Here is a 17427-nt window from a genome sequence, read left to right on the forward strand (position 1 = left end):
TGTTAACCGTGGAGAGGGTGGAGGCTAAAATGGTGTCTGGATCATGGCAAGTGCCAGAGGAACTGGCCATGGTGGTGCCAATTTCGATCCCAGGACAGTGATTGGTGTATGAAGCTTCAACCGCATTGCAATAAGCAAAGGGTTCAGGATCTGCGTGGATGGTTATCTCAGTGCCATTATGCGGAAATTTGATACACTGATGATATGTGGATGGAACGGCCTTCATGGCATGAATCCATGGGCGACCAAGGAGGATGTTGTATGGAAGGTTAAGATCAACTACATGGCAAAGTGTTTCTTGAGTGGCTGGGCCAACTCCTATAGGGAGCAAGATGGTTCCTTCAGTGGTGCGCTCCAAATTGTCATAGGCCTTGATGGTGATTACTTCATTAATGATATCTGCCTCAGTGTATCCTGCCTGTTTGATGAACTTTAAAGTACATAGATTTAAAGTCGATCCATTATCTATCATGACCCTTTTAACAGCAAAGTCAGAAACCATGATGGCTATGCGGAGTGGAAGGATATGATCTGGTTCAACTTTTGGGATATCAGTGGTTTTGAAGGATAAGGCACATGAGGCCGAAAGATGGCCAACCAAGTTCCGAAACTCGGTGGCATTTATGTCAGAGGGGACGCGTGACTCATGTAGAGTACTGTTGAGGATCTCTTGATAAAGTGGGCTTGTTCGTAAGAGATCTAGTATGGAGATCTGGGCTGGTGTGTTTCCAAGGTGTTCCAAGATGTTATATTGTGGCCCTAAGGAGGATGATTCTGATGGAGATGCTCTAGATGGAGGTGGTCTTGACGGTGCAGAAATAGGTGGGCCAGCTATATTGAGTCGAGTCCGACGAGTAACAACTGCACATTGGGTATCTGGGCCCTTAATGTTAATGACGTTGATGGATGGCTCAACCTGTGATATGCAACCGATAAGGCTTCCATAGTCTAAATACGCTGAGGTATAATTTTGAGACTTGTCTCGGTTATCTCCTTGTTTGCCTTGAGTATTGTTCGGTTTGTTGACAGGTGGGTTTGCGGGTGCTTTTCCTAGGTTTGTGTTATGAGGAGGGAAAGCATTTTGATACATCATTAATCCTGCATTGGGTGAAGTTTGTGCCCCCACTATGATTTCCTTTTGATCAATTAGGTCTTGGACATAGTCTTTGAGTTGCATGCATTTGAGAGTGGTATGTCCTTTGACACGATGGAATTTGCAAAACTCATTATCTTTATACCAAGATGCCCTATATTGGTTTGGTTTCGAGGGTTGTGTTGGTGGATGTCGAATAAGATTATCCTTAGCTAGTTTTTCAAAGATTGCATCAAGAGGTTCCCCCAATGGGGTGTATACACGAGGTTGTCTTTGAACACGAGGTTTAGTACTTGTCGAAAGTGTGATAGCATTGGTTTGATTATGATGAGCAGGTGTTTGTTGATTGTTTTGTATGGGTGATGGGTGATACACAGGGGGTTGTTGTTGATAAGTTTTTTGTTGGCAAAATGCGGTGGGAACATTGGTAGCTGCCCCAACAATATGGACCTGTCAAGTGTCGGTGGCACCATCTGTTACTATATTCTTGTTTTTGTTCCAATATCGAGTTTTTTCATTGCTTGGACCTCGGTCTTGGGTGTTTTCTTTGTACAATCTAATGACACCATCCTTAATGAGGCCTTGCTCAAGGCCCATTCCTTTTTCTTTGATGTCCTTGTACATTTGCAAATAATTCATAACCATATGATGAGCAAGGTTTGGGTGTGCATTGTTTATGAACATCTTGACAAGATGACGCTCAGGGATGGTACAAGAGATCCTTGTTGCGAGGATCTGCTAGCGTTGCAAGTATTCTACGAGGCTTTCTCCACCTTTTTGTTTAGTATGGACTAGGTCTACTATAGACAGTTCAGTTTCAACAAGATGGGTATATTAAGAAACAAACGTCTGAGAAAGTTCTGCAAATGTTTTAATAGTACCTTGTGGGATACGACAGAACCATTCCAAAGCTGGTCCTGCTAGGCTCTTGGGAAAGAGCCGCATGAGGAACACATCATTATAAGCTACCTCCTGACAATGCATATAGAATTCTTTAACATGTGTGACTGGATCACTTTTCCCTCTAAATTTGTCAAACTTAGGGGTCTCAAAATTTTTAGGAAACAGTGTCATCGTGATGGTTTTGTCAAACAGGTATGGGCAATCATTCTCAAACTTGAAAGTTTTGGAGTCTGTCCCATCTTTGAGGGCTTTGAGAGCATTTTTCATCTCTTCCCATTCAGAGTTTATAGGTGGGGGAGCGAGTGCCCCTAGCGTAGGATACATGCCTAGATCTAATGGTTGCGATTGATATGGAAAACCTTGTTTGCCATATGGCGTCTGTGGAAAAATAGGTTGCATAGCTGGAGGAATGGATGTTATGGGTATATTGTTGCATCTGCTGAGAAGTTTGTTGGTGGGGAAGATAAGTATGAGGCTGCTGCCCTATGAGATATCGTTGTGTAGGTGCTTGAGCATATTGTTGGTGTGAAGATTGCAGCTGGAAGGGTGGTAAGGTGGTTAATGATGGTGCCATGCTTTGGGAATACATACCATGTCCAATATATGTGGGTTGCGCTCCTACTTGAGAGTATGATTGATTATGAGTAGGTGCAAGGTAATTATTCTGTGGTAGAGTATTCATCATAGGGAACTGTAATGGCGGGATGGTTTGGCTATTTCCCAAAGGTGGCATGGAGAGATAGTTGGTAAGGGGTGGTAGTGAATAACAATGTGAAGTGGTAGATGAAAGTGTTTGAGGGGCGGACATGGCTGCAGTGCTAGGGGGAAGACCAGTGGTAGGTCCTTGCGCTATAGCAACATTCCAAGGTCCCAAAGGAAAAGAGGCAGAAGAGCTTTGACTAGCTACAAAGGGGTTGATAGTGATGTTGGGTGGGATGGAAGATGAGGTATTTGACCCTAGTGGTGGCATTTGAGTAGTAAATAGACTAGGTGTGCTGTGAGGTGGAAGTGAAAAGGTAGTGTTGTTGGATGTAAACGGAGGATTTGGGGGAGTAGGGAAATGAGTGGTTGAAGCAGAGGCAGATGATACACATGAGGTTGGTTGGGATGTAGCATGTACTAAGGGTTGAGTGAGGATGGGATGGGTGTTTTGTGGAATAGGAGCAGGCACCTAGGTTGAGGGTATATTTGGGTCTGCAGGTTCTGTCTAATGTGGTTGACATCCAGAGAAAGGATCGGTAAGAACAGATGACTCTGCGACTGGTGGTTGCCACCCAAACAAAGGGTGTGTAGGATCTGAAATGTTGATAGGTGGTGGACGCCCAAATTCAAAGGAACCAACATTATCCCTTAAGAAATTTTCCATGATGGTTTCCTTGTTTCGGTCTATGATGGCATTAACAATGGTGGCATGACCAGGTTGGTTCATGAAAGCATCAATGTCTATGGAGGAACTTGTCTCTTTGGGGATTTGTGGTGGTGGATCTGGTGCCATCATGGAAACGACGGGGTATGGCTGAGCTCGAGATGTGTTATTACTATGACTAGGATCCATGTCCTTTTTCCTTGTGTTTCTACCAAAACAAGTGGTGGGTGGCATGAAAATGCAGAATGTTCCCAGGGATGAGATGCAACAATGCTAATGGATGCAAAGGGGGAAGGCTATTTTATGCAAATGATTTCCTAGTTTGAGACAAAGCTATATGACAAACCTAAGGAGGATTGGGTTGGGGATTCTAACTTCAAAGATATGTTGCCAAAGCATGAAAGGTCTGCTTTCCTATGTGCAAGCTTGGTGGTGATTGTGTCAACTTAAAGATAGACTGATGATCCTTTAGGAAAAACATGAGATTAACCACTTGTGGATCTCAACCTTTAGCTCAAGGTGACGAGGGATGACAAGTGAGCAGCCTAGATTACCCTAGACAAAGCTCTGTCAGAGGGATAACCTCGGTGAGACTGGTGGATTTGCAAGATGGTAGGAATGGCAGAATTCTGGCAAGGTGACAACAATTTTGAAGGCTTGGATGTGAATTTTTTTGATTACTGGTTAGATGGTTTGGTTCTAAAGAAAAGAACTAAATGAGATGGAGAGCTAAAATGCTTAAGAGGATGACTAAGGTGGCTGGCTGGCTTACCTACAAAGATGACTCTAATGCAAAAGTGAAGCTTATGCAAGAAGATGTGGAGAAACAAGGGGGTCTAATCATAGAAATCATGCCTAGTTGGTAAGGCATAAGCATTGTTAACTCCTGGATGTTGGTTAAGTTGGATGGTGCGATCTAACTAGGTGTCTTGAAGGGTTTCGTCAGCAGCTTTGTCCTCTGCTTTGTGGAGTTTGGCAATTCGAGGGCTTGGTGTTAGTTCCTTTCTCTTGGCTGAAAGTTCTTGGTATACCTGAGATGGCTTGAGTTTAACTTTGTGAAACTTCTATTTGGGTTTGGGTTGTTTTGACATGAATTCCTGAATCTTCTTGGCTTTGAGAGATCTCGGTTGTTTTCCTTCGACTTCTTCAATTTTTGAAACAAGCAGTGACTACACTAAGTATGCCCTAAGCTAGGATTGACCAAGTTTGGCAAACATTCATTCAAAAAATAAAAAATCAAGCAATAGATAGGAACAACCACATAGAAGTTTTTAATTCTCAGAATGTGATACTTGTGCCAAGGAGTGTGTATGTTTTACAAATGTTTCGATCAGTCACTTCAAACACATTAACACCCTAGATGGTTGTCTGCAAGGCTGATAGTTGGTTTAGCTAGGGAGTCCTCGATATACCCAAGGTACGTGAGGCCCAAATCCATAGATGAAAACAAAAAGATGTCACACAGCCGAGAGGAGCGGTAACCCACTTCTCCTCTTTCACTTCTCAAGGGTATAACTTTCCTTGAGGCTTAGCCCGAGTGACAAAATCTTGATCTCAAGAGAGGTGTCTTTCGATTCACCTCCCGGTTCTTATACTCCGCCGGAACGCTGGAGTTGAGGTCATCCAAGGGGTGATGAAATCCCCAAGCAGGCCTCCTAAGAAGACGAACAAGGTTTTGGATCCTAATCTTATGCACCCAAGATGGCCTCAAAAGATGACAAGGGGAGAGAAGACTTGGATGACCTTGGGCTAAAAAACATGCTTGTTCTTTTACCAACTGACTCTTATGTGTGCCAATCTAGACTTTGCAAGCACTCATGTTTAAGAGGCAATGTTCAATTCCAACTTGAAGTGCCAACAAAAGTAAATCGATCAAAGAATGCAAACAAGAAGAAGAGTTAGGGTCAACAAGAAAGTAAACCCGCACGCTCGGAGGCCCTCCACGTCAAGTATCGATTGATTTTTCTTTAAGGCATTCAAGATTGAGTGTGAGTTTGTTTTAAGCCTAAAACAAAAGTGTATGAAATTCGATGTCAAGCGCGCACCCTTAGGCCCTCCACATCAAGAGTTGTTCAATTTTAGTACCCAAATGAAGTGTTAGCGAACCTAATGTGCATTCAAGGAATTTTCTAAGTTAGAAAAACTAATAAAAACACAAGTAAGTGAAGTGTGATCTTTGTGGAGCACTTAACACCCTCTTAGGTGGACCCATCCCCATAGATGGCACTGAGATTGCAACCAATGGTTGAATTGATGGGTGATTAAAGAGGGTGAGTCCAACTACAAACTCACTAAAAGCGTCTTTATTTGGTTTTTATAATTTAGGAAGTTTCTAGAATGTAGATTCTTTTTATGCCCAAAAATTGAAGTGTGAGATATTGCAATGGTTAATTGATCTTTTGCATTCAAGATTGAGTTTGTTTGTTTTAAGCATACATTCCAAGAAAGATTGATTTTAATCCATGGCATTGAAGATTGATTTAAGCGACATACATTCAAAGACAAGTGTTTAAACATTCAAGTTCATTTTAGCAACATGCATTCAAAGACAAGTGTTTAAATTTTCAAGTTCATTTTCCAAGAGCATTAAACCATGTAATGAGAACCTGCAAGAAACGTGATTAGTGGTTTCATAGAAGTCTTCAACCGATAATGCATGAGTTAGCAAATATCCCTGCAAAAACCATCAAATTTTAGTCATTGATAGTGAAAATAAGTATTTAAAAGGCTGTAAAATATGATAGAAACCAATACCATCATGACGGGCTCGGAACCAGCTTTTCGAGGATATTTCATTTTCTGAAAATAGAGTCTGAATGCTCAAGTTATGAGCAAAACACCAAATGTTGCTTCTCAAGGCTTAAAAGGGCATGTAGAAATGATGTCGTGCTGACATCATCAAAGTGCAAGTTTAAATTTCATGGCCATATGGCTGTCATAGGCATAAAAAAAAAGATTTGACCTGCTAACATGGCAAATCCAATGGGCGTGGACTATGCATGATTAGAGAGTGACTTGATATGATGATGTTTTACTACAATGGCTAGAACCCAATGAATGAGAGCAACGGTGTTGGTGGTCTTCAAAGGCCGCAAGCTGTGACTAGAAATGGCGTTGTGGTGGCTGCCCAATTGGTTTGGATGGGTTTGGATGGTACTCCAAAAAGACAAGCACGTATTTTACACTTTTTTGAATTTTTTTTTTTTTTTTTTTTACAACACATATATATGAATATGCATATTTTTACCAAACTTTCACAAAAAAAAGGTGTACCCAAAAATTTTTTTAATTTTTTTTTTTTTAAGAAAATTTGAAGAAGAGAGAAGATGAGATTTTTTTTAAAAAAAATTTTAATTTTTTTTTATTTTTTTTTTAAAATAAAATAAAATTAAAAATGGCCAAGATCCCACAAGAAGAAGTAGACGGAATAGAAGAAGAATATAGACAAGAAGAGGAAGAAGAATTCAAAGTGCTCTGTCCACCTATAAGCTTGAAAAATCTGAAAACACTCTAAATCACATTAGCATATTTGCAAAGAACCCGTGAAGTGGGTCCCACCGGGCGTGCCAAAATGTATCACCTATTTTAGTAGAGTAAAATGAACACTAATCTATAAAAAGCATTCTCAATACTAAAAACAAATAAACACTTAAGATAGGACCAAAGAAGACAAAATTGAGGAAAGTAGACCAAAGATGGTAAACTCCTCAAGTGCTTCTCATGATGACGAAGCTATGTCCCTGATGGATAGTGGATGTATGCTCACGATGTGCTCAAGCTCCAAATGGATGAGTGATAATCAAATATGAGTGTGGATGAATGATTCAACAATGAAGGTATGGAGGGTTTTCAGCATTATAATAGTATTTTGGTAGTTTTTAGGCTCTCAAAATAGCATTATAAGTTTGCTTCAAAAGTGGATGATTTTAGTGAAGGGAGAGGCTTCTATTTATAGGCCAAGGGGTGGAAGGATGGACAGTTAGGATGCAAGGATGGCAAGATGGTAAGGGAGGGCTAGGATGCACTCAAAGGGGAGCACATGGATTGTGCTTGTTTAAAGCCAATTAGAAGGTGACACATGTCACAAGGTGATTGGATGTGAGAGGGTAGGATATGGGTTGGTCAAAGGAGTAATGAGGGAGGTTGAGCCATAAATGGAGATGGTTGGGTCAAATAGAGATGGTTGGGTCATAAATAAAGATGGTTGGAAGGAGGATGAGATTGTTGACTTTGGCTTAGAGGTGGTTGGGAGGAGGATGAGATTATTGACTTTGGCTTGGGTTAGCAAGTCTTAATCCTTGCTTAAGTTGTGCACATGATTAGAAGAGGGATTAAGATTAGCTTAGGAGTTGGCTAACCTTGTTTAGGGAATGTGACAAGGTTAGAGGGGGGTTTAGGATTAGAATTGACATCTTCTAGAAGAGTCTAGGCTTTTAGGATGAGGATAAATAAGATTTTTTAGAAAATAAATAAAGTTTTATTTATTTCAAGAGTTTAGGTTGAGGAAATATTTATTAAAATATTTTTAATAAATATGAGGATTAATATTTAATCTTAATTAAATATTTTGAGTTGGGATTAGGGGTAGGAAATGATGGGATTAGCCTTTAATCAAAATTAAAGAAGGATTTAGAAGATTTTGGAAGAGGTTAGTGGTCTTAAGGAAATTGGCCAAGTTTTGGACAAAAAATAAATAAATTATTTATTTTGGAATTTTTGGTCAATTTATTAATTAAATAATTAATAAATAAGGAAATAATGTTTAAATAAGATTTAAACATTTTTGGGAGGGATTCCTTAATTAAATATTTTTAATTAAGATAAAGGGATTTAATGGCATAAAAATAAATAAATTAATTAAATAATTAATTAATTAATAAATGATGATGTCATCAGAGATTTTTTTCAAAAAATAAAAAATACTTTATTTTCTAAAGGATTTTTAGGTGTCTACAGTTACATCCTTGGCTTTCATTGTTGCGCCCACATATGGAGGCTTTATATTGAACCATTCATTATAAGTTGAAAAATGCACTTCGTGCTTGACATGCAAGTGATGCATATGCATATGCTATTTTATCACCTTGAAAAACTGTATTTGATCCTGCTAGCTGGGAACAATTAATTGTTCATTTTATTATACCTAATTTGATGACAATTCTACATGAATTTGTAATCAACCCAGCTAATCAACAACTAGACCAATTTAACTAAGTTATGGCTTGTTTCTTTCTAAAAATATCTGCTATGATATATTTTTGAAAAATTTCTTATGAAATCTGCCCATTTTTCATGGTTTGCATTATTTTTGTGTAGGATCTTGAGCTAAGTCATTTAGTACAAGTTGAGTGAGTTTTATTGTTTTATTATTTAGATTGTGGAATTTGTATGCTTTTGGATCATTTTTTCTATTGTAATAATATGTAATAAGCACCTTCAAAAAGACCTCTCTACATATATAAACACTACAAGTTGTGCAATTTGTCATGTATTACATCTACATTTGCTTTGCCATTGCTTATAAGAGTGTTTCAAGGTTGAGAACCATTTCAACATCCTTTGCATGGTTTAGAGGTAATGTCACTGTGGTAGAGGCTTCTAAAAGGGAATGGGCCTCGTGATTATGCATTTACACATAAGCAAAACTTGCTTCTTCAACTTCTTTCACTCAACTCTTCATTGAAGTTATTCTTCTAGCAGTGAGAATTGTGGCTACAAATTCCTAGGAGCCAAGGGACCCTGAACCTATGCTACATTTTCTAGAGACATGGAAGAAGTTACTATCGGATTTAGTACTTCATAACATTCTGGATCATATAGGATTTTTAAATTAACAACAATAGATACTTGGGATCCTCGCAAGAAGGTTGTGCCAATACATGCATGGTTACATCCTTGGCTTCCATTGTTGGGTCAACGTATGGAGCTTTTATATCCAACCATTTGTTATAAGTTGAAAAATGCACTTCATGCTTGGCATTCAAGTGATACATCTGCATATGCTATTTTATCACCTTGAAAAATTGTATTTGATCATGATAGCTGAGAATAGTTGATTGTTCATTTTATTGTACCTAATCTAATGACAGTTCTACAAGAATTTGTAATCAACCCAACTAATCAACAACTAGACCAATTTAACTAGGTTATGGCTTGTTTTTTTCTAAAAATATCTACTATGATATGCTTTTGTAAAATTTCTTGCAAACTTTGCCCATTTTTTGTGGTCTACATTATTTTTGTGCAAGATTTTGAGCTAAGTCACTTAACATGAGTAGAGTGAGTTTTATTGTTTTATTATTTGGATTCTAGAATATGTATGCAGTTGGATCAATTTTTCTATTGTGCTAATATGTAATAAGAACCTTCAAAAACATCTCTCTCTATATATAAAGACTAGCTTATAGCTTGTTTTTTTCTAAAAATATTTGCTATGATATGTTTTTGTAAAATTTATTATGAACTCTACCCATTATTCACAGTCCGCATTATTTTTGTGTAGGATCTTGAGGTAAATCATTTAGCATGGGTTATTATTTGGATTATGGAATATGTATGCAGCTGGATCAATTTTTCTGTTGTGAGCTAATATTTAATGAGCACCTTAAAAAAGATCTCTTTGAATATATAAAGAGATACATGTTTAGAAGGAAATATAAAGATATACATGTTTAGAAGGAAAAGAAAAGAACATTTATATGTGCCTCTTCTCACCCTTGAAGAAAATCACAGAGCAAGGGCACATCAAACACAAGGGCACAACACAACAATGAAATCACAGAGCTACAAGGGCACGACAACAAAATGCAGAGATCACAAGGACACATCAATGAAATGCACTGATCACAAGGGCACAACAATGTTCACAACTCTCCACCCTCATTCGGAGCTCTCCACCTCTTTTGCACACAACTCCCCACAATCAAAACAAATGGAGAATGATTTATGTCATAGAAGGGCATGATACGACAATGAAATCACAGAGCTACAAGGGCACGAAAATGAAATATAGAGATCACAAGGGCATATCAACAAAATGCACCGATCACAAGGGCACGACAACATTCACAACTCTCCACCCTTATTCGAAGCTCTCCACCTCTTTCACACATAGCTCTTTGCAATCAAACAAATGGGGAATGATTTATGTCATGTTTTATTTTTGTTTATACTCATGCAGGTGTCGCAATTATGACATCAGGGACAATTGCAAAATAAAAACATGAAAATGAGCACAAATTACACAGTCATCACAAATTGTCGTCGCAATTTGACCCCAAATGTACTAGTGAGCTTTTAGAAATGTGAGCAAGCATGCTCCAATAAAAAAAGTTGAAGATTTAATTAGACAACTCTATGCATACTTATGTCAAAGTTTGATACGATTTATGGAATTTCAATAGTTTGTTGATGGAATAACCCATGTGAATAAGCTTCTTAAGGATTATGATATCTGATGGATCTCTCTGGATGGACCAACACATTGAGTTTTTTCAAAATTTCCATCCTTAATTGGACTAGTGCACACAAATTACGATTATGTAGACTAATGAATATTTTTTGACTTGCTTTAGAGGTTAAGTAATATAGAGACACTCTTAACTATAGAAACTCTTGTCCCCACACTAGAGGAAATGGGCAATATTATGAAAAAAGCCTAACAAAGAGCTATTTTTATTGAAAAATATGCTAAGCTATGTAAAATGACATACATGACCTTTCATAATCTCTATTGAGCTCAACCAACATTATCATATGAATTTATTTTCTAAGTGATGTACACAAATTTAGACGATCTTGATAAAAGAAATTGAACTCCAAGTCCTGAACCACATACATTCTCCATTAAAATATATGTGTTTCTTCACATTTACTCCAAGTCTTTGAATAATATATTCTATCATACCCATAGCTAGACCTTAAAACTTCCTAAGAAACAAAAATAATATAAACCATCGTAAAACATCTGAAAAAAACAATTGCATAGACCTCATATAGACAATTAACAAGAAAATCTTGAAATTAGTACATTGGATATTCTAACATAATATAATAATTCCTACTTAAAATCTAACTTTTTTTTTTATTGGTAAAAGGCCGAAGTTAAGGTTGTATATGAGCAATGTTAGTATGCTAATAGAAACCAAATTTAAACAAAGCTTCTACAAACTAAACAAAATTCATAAACTTCAAGATAGACTAAGATGAGCTCTCAATTGAGAATATGAGCCATTAATGGACTCTCTCAATAAGAAGCTCTCTTGTTGAGTGGCTTTGTCTAAATAGATAGGATGTATGCTCAATATGCTTCCAAAGGCTTCAATGGATGATTGTGGATTTTTGGTGTGGATAGATGGCTTTAGTATGGATTTGGCTCTCAAAATAGCATTATAACTTTACTTCATGGATTGTGTTATTTTGCAAAGGGGAAGGATCCAATTTATAGGCAAGAGGCTTGAGGGATTGAGGGCTAAGATGCAAGGATGGGAAAAAGCTCATGGAGGGCTTAGATTGCATGAGAAGAGAGCACATGGATTGTGCTTCCTTATAGCTAATCAAGGAGTGACACATATCACATGGTGAGAGGATCGAGGAAAGGGGAAGGATGAGTCAACAAAGGAGGCTCAAGGGATAAAATCTTCATAAAGACCCTCATAATGACTTGTAAGAGCAATAAAAGGGCTTGTAAGAGTCATTTATGACCTAGTGGACTCCATAAAGTTTTATGGTTGAGATATTTTGAGGGTGATGAGAGCAATTTTGACTTGAACTTGATTAGGAAGGTTTTAAGCTTGTTTAGGCTTGTGCAAATGATTAGAGGATGGATTAGGATGGTTTAGGATTAGCTTAGGGATAGGCAAGTGGATGGCATTTAATGAGGGTGGGTGAAGGAGGAGATATTTTTTAACTTTGGCTTGGGTTAGTAAGTTTTAACCCATGTTTAGGGAATGTGACAAGGTTAGGAGGGGATTAGGATTAGGTTTAAAGACATCTTCTAGAAGAGTCTAGAATTTGGATGAGGATAAAGACTTTCTAGAATAATCTAGAATTTCCTAGGATGAGGATGAAGACTTTCTAGAAGAGTCTAGAACTTCTTAGGATGAGGATAAATTAGATTTTTAGAAAATAAATAAAGTTTTATTTATTTCAAGGGTTTGGGTTGAGGAGATATTTATTAAAACTTTTTTAATAAACATGAGGATTAATATTTAATCTTAATTAAATATTTTGAGTTGGGATTAGGGGTAGGAAATGATGGGATTAGCCTTTAATCAAAATTAAAGAAGGATTAGAAGATTTTGGAAGAGGTTAGTGGTCTTAAGGAAATTGGCCAAGTTTTGGGCAAAAAATAATTTTTTTATTTATTTTAGGATTTTTGGTCAATTTATTAATTAAATAATTAATAAATAAGGAAATAATGTTTAAATAAGATTTAAACATTTTTGGGAGGGATTCCTTAATTAAATATTTTTAATTAAGATAAAGGGATTTAATGGCATAAAAATAAATAAATTAATTAAATAAATAATTAATTAATAAATGATGATGTCATCAGAACTTTTTCAGAAAATAAAAAAATTTTATTTTCTAAAAGTTTTTAGGTGTCTACATTTTTCCCCTCTTCGATGTGATGTCGCAAGTGGCATGGCATCAAAGATAAGAAAATAAGATGCCCAAGGCTAGAGCAGAAGAGGAGAGAATGGGCTATGAGATGCCCCCTCAAGAAGGCAGCGGGGAGAGAAAGCGAGGCTCGATGGCTTCTTGAAAAGTACAAGAATCTGGGATGAGCAAGGAGACTCAGATTGGCAAAGAGAAGGGGCTCAATTAGCTCAAACTCTCACTATGGGGGAATGATAAAGGAGAATCAGATGCATAAGAGGAAGCAAGCTTAAGACTTTAGGGAAGGTGGAGGATGAAGGAGTGAAGCGCTATAAAAAGGAATTCAGGATAGGGAGATGGATGAGGGGATTAAAAAGCTGATGCAACAGGATTTCAAAGAGTCAGATTAGTGGAAGATGGGTTTCGGAGATCCCTAGGACTAGGATTGTGGATCTCGAAAGATGAGGCTTGGTGGATTGATTTGGATTGGTGGATCCCTAAGACTAGGATTGTGGATCCCTAAAGCTAAGAGTGATGAGTGATTCAAAGAGATACTGATGCATAAGCTGGGGTAGGAGAGACGGATGCTGGATATGGATGGGGGATAATGGAGATGAAGGAAAACCATTGAAGCTTTTTGAGCGGGGGGATACTTCAAAGAGAAGTACCACCATGTAGTTGAGCACTAGATTTGCTATAGGACTATTGGTTAATTGCCAAGGTTACCAAGAACATCAAGGCCTTTTCACCAACTGTCCAGAGGACTGACGAACTGACTCAAAACAAACACGCAAGGATTGCCCTAGTATCACACATGAATCCCAGAGGAAGCAGTGTGGAAACGACACTGGGTAACCCACAAGCAAAAAAGAAAACAAGCAAAAGACATGATCAAGACCTTATGCTCTGATTGCCCCATTCACAGTATACCATGATATGGAAGATCGTGGCAACCTTGAGGAGGGAACAAGGAGATTGCTTGGAAAAGATATTTCAAGACCCAATAGGGAAGACTCCAAATCAAAAGAAAGCGAAAATCCAAAAGAGAACCGTTTGCCAATGAGATGGGTAGGACGAGGTACTAACGGACCAAGATCAGACATGAGGAAAGCTATATCCTACAAGGACCTATCGGAGAGCACCTAAGCTAGTGGATTTGGATGAGTGATGCGTCTGGCAAGCTGAACTAAGAAAGATAACACTTTGGTGACAGGAAATCTAGCTAAAGGATGCATTGGAATAGCTAACCAAGATTTGCAATGGGTGCAAGATGCTAATCAAGGATGAACTGACACGAACGCTGAATAGATGCAATGGTATTAAGCTAAAGAGGATGTACAAGCTGACAGACCAAGATATTTACAAGTGAGCTAATCAAGATATGGTACAAGCTAACAGACCAAGATAGTTACAAGCAGGCAAAAGCTCAGGATGATAGGATAGTGGGATGGTTCAATGTTGTGCAAGATGCGAAAGCTAAGGGTGGGGTGATAGCGAAAGATATGGATTTGGCAAGATGCATCCAATGATGATGAGAGATTTTGTGACCAAGGATAGCTAGAGGAGCAGGATGAGATGGTTGGATAGGATGGTAGATAGCTAGGATTATGATGGATATAAAGAGATGACATTGGGTTTGCATGAGGATAGCCTAGAGCTAGATACCAATGACAAGGGAGGATGGACAAGACAAGATCTCCAAGGAATATAGTGCCCCCAATCAGAAGATAACATGCAGAAGGAGGTCTTATGATGGATGTGATAGGATTGAAGCTAGGATGGAAAAAGCTGAAGGGGCTAAGGAGATGGATGATAGCTGAGATGATTGGCTAAAGCTGCATAAGATTAGTGGATGGTGTGAGATGGAAGCTGGAGGATGGAGGATAGGTGGATAGATTGGAAGATGGAGTTGGATGTCAAGAGATGACCAAAAGCATGAGGGTGATAGGCTAAGCTGGGGATGGCGAGATTACGCATGATGCTTGTTTGCCAAGTTTTCATCATGGTACTTGTCCAAGGCGCTTGAATTGCCAAGTTTTCACCAATGGACGCTTTATTTTTCTTTTCTTTTTTGACTTTTTGACTTTGGACTTAGCTGGAATGATTTTGGCTTTCTTCAGCTATTTTGGCTTTTTTGGGATTTTTCACTGGCTGTTGGAATGTTCAATTTTGTTGCTAGCTGCTGGTACACCGGATGTGTGATTTATGCAATAGATCGGATTAGATGGAATTGATGGTAGGAGATGGGGGGATGAAAATGCTGGAAAGGAGCATGAGATGGGGATGCTTGCAAGAGCAACATTGGCACATGTTGGAACGGGTGTGAAAAGAGCATATGGGGGATAGATGGTAGATGCGGGCGTGATGGAGGATTTGTGGAAGCGTGCTTGGGGATATAGGCACCCAAGATGGAGTTAGGAGATGGGGGACATGAGTCACTAGATGGGGGATTAGCAATGGTGGATGCCATTATGCATTGGGTTTCAACTTTTTTCTTGGAGATTCACATGGTTTTGGATTTTCTTTTCATAGGCTTTTGCATTGTTTTGCATTCTTTGATTGGATTTTGCCTTTTTGGAGTATGTCTTTTAGAATAGACATATGATTGCCTAGGATGTGGATTTTTAGCTTTATGCATTTTGAAGTTGGCATTCACATTACTGTGGTAAGCTTTGGGAAGATGGTTAGGAGAAGCTTTATGAGATGGAGAGGATATGAAAGAGCATGTAGGGGGATGATGATGGATGATGTGCCCTAATATGTGCCTTTGTTGATCTTGCATAGAAATGGATGGAATAGGATTTTTATGATGGCTGATAGGAGGATGGAGGATGGTAGATTTTGGGACATAGGGACCCAAAATGGATTTAGTGGATGAAGGGGGGATATGGTAGGTTGTTTTGGGTTGCAAAGATGGTGGAGGGGGGATGACATAAGATTTTTTGAAGGAGTGATGGGAGGCTGGCATGGTGGGCTTGGAGATAGGCTTGGTTTGGGGGTGTGGTGTACCAACACCTTTAGATGGTGAGCCTTTGGATACATATCCAAGACCATGAAATCCTAGATTTTTTTGTGCAATAATAGGCTCTCTGATTCCTTGCTCTTGTGGTCCTAAACCTTGACCTTGATAATGCCATCGATTGAGCATTTGAACAAGCTGAGGAAACTTTTTGCTTGTAGAAAATGCTAGAAGTGATTTATTAGGTGTATTGCAATGGGGAGATACTGTTCTTAATTCTTCTACTGAGAGAGGGCCACCGTGGATGAATGTAAGTGAACCAAGAGGGTAGATTATAGATGGTGGAATAGCTTGGATAGGTGGTAAGATGGAGGCATGGAGCGGGGGAGATGGAAGGATAGGATCTTGATGTAGCTGGTGGGATGACAAGATATCTTGTAGTGGAGGAGATATGGCTTGAGGTTTTGGAGATGGAGGAGATGGTGATTGCACTATGGATGGAAGACATGGTACGATGATATCTTCATTTATGCTTTGGGGGATGTCAACATGCTTTTGGGTAGGATCTTGATAGGATGGGTTTGGAGTGGATGGTGCGATAGGAGGTGAAGGGATGGATTCTTCAAAGGCAGCAGATGGATAGATGGGAGATTTAGTAGTGGAGATGGGTGAGTAGAAGATGGATGCATAAGGGTCATTATGAGAGATTTGGGAAATGCTTGGAGGCGATGTGGATAGGATTTGGAGGGATTTGATAGGTGGTGGGATTTTGATGCTTGCGGGAAGTGGAAGGATTTTAAGCAATTTGATGGATGGTATGGGGATGATAGCTATGGGAGATGGAGGTGATATTATAGATGGGGAAGCTTCATCACTGACTACTTCACATGGTTGGATTAGATGACATGGCTTATCGACTGTTGGAGGCGACTTTTCTTGTATTTCCTCTAGGAGATTCCTTGGAGACTCGTGTGTCGAAGGTGGAGGTGGATTGACAGGAATAGCTAGTGTGATGGGGGTGGAAGATTGGAAGCTTGGTTGATGGGGTGATGGAGGGGAAGCTGGAATATCGGATGGCATGACTAGATAGTTTGGAATAACTCTTGGATTTTGGGGGATGCTTGGGGGAATGTTTCTAAGGCTTTCAATATACCCATCATAGTCAACAAAATTTTCATCATCATTGGAATAGGAGGTGGCGGGAGCAAGGACAATGTGACCAAACACATCATGATAGGATTGGTACTTCATGCTTTGATGATGAGTTTGATGGGGATGGGGTCTTGCGTATGGATGAACACGGAAGCTCATGGTTTGATTTGGGTTAAGCATAGATTTTGGATTGGCTGATGAAAGATTTCCTAGGGAGAGTCAAAGCTGTATGACAAACCTAAGGAGGATTGGCTGGAGATTTTTGGCTTTCCTGTGGATGGAAGACTTCAAGGGCATGTTGTCAAAAGGTGAGAGTTTTTCTTTCCTATGCGCTAGATTTGGTGGTGGCTGTGT

The sequence above is a fragment of the Cupressus sempervirens genome, chromosome 5 (assembly GCF_028749045.1).
Source record: "Cupressus sempervirens isolate cs-2001-9-10 chromosome 5, ASM2874904v1, whole genome shotgun sequence".
Lineage (NCBI taxonomy): Eukaryota > Viridiplantae > Streptophyta > Pinopsida > Cupressales > Cupressaceae > Cupressus > Cupressus sempervirens.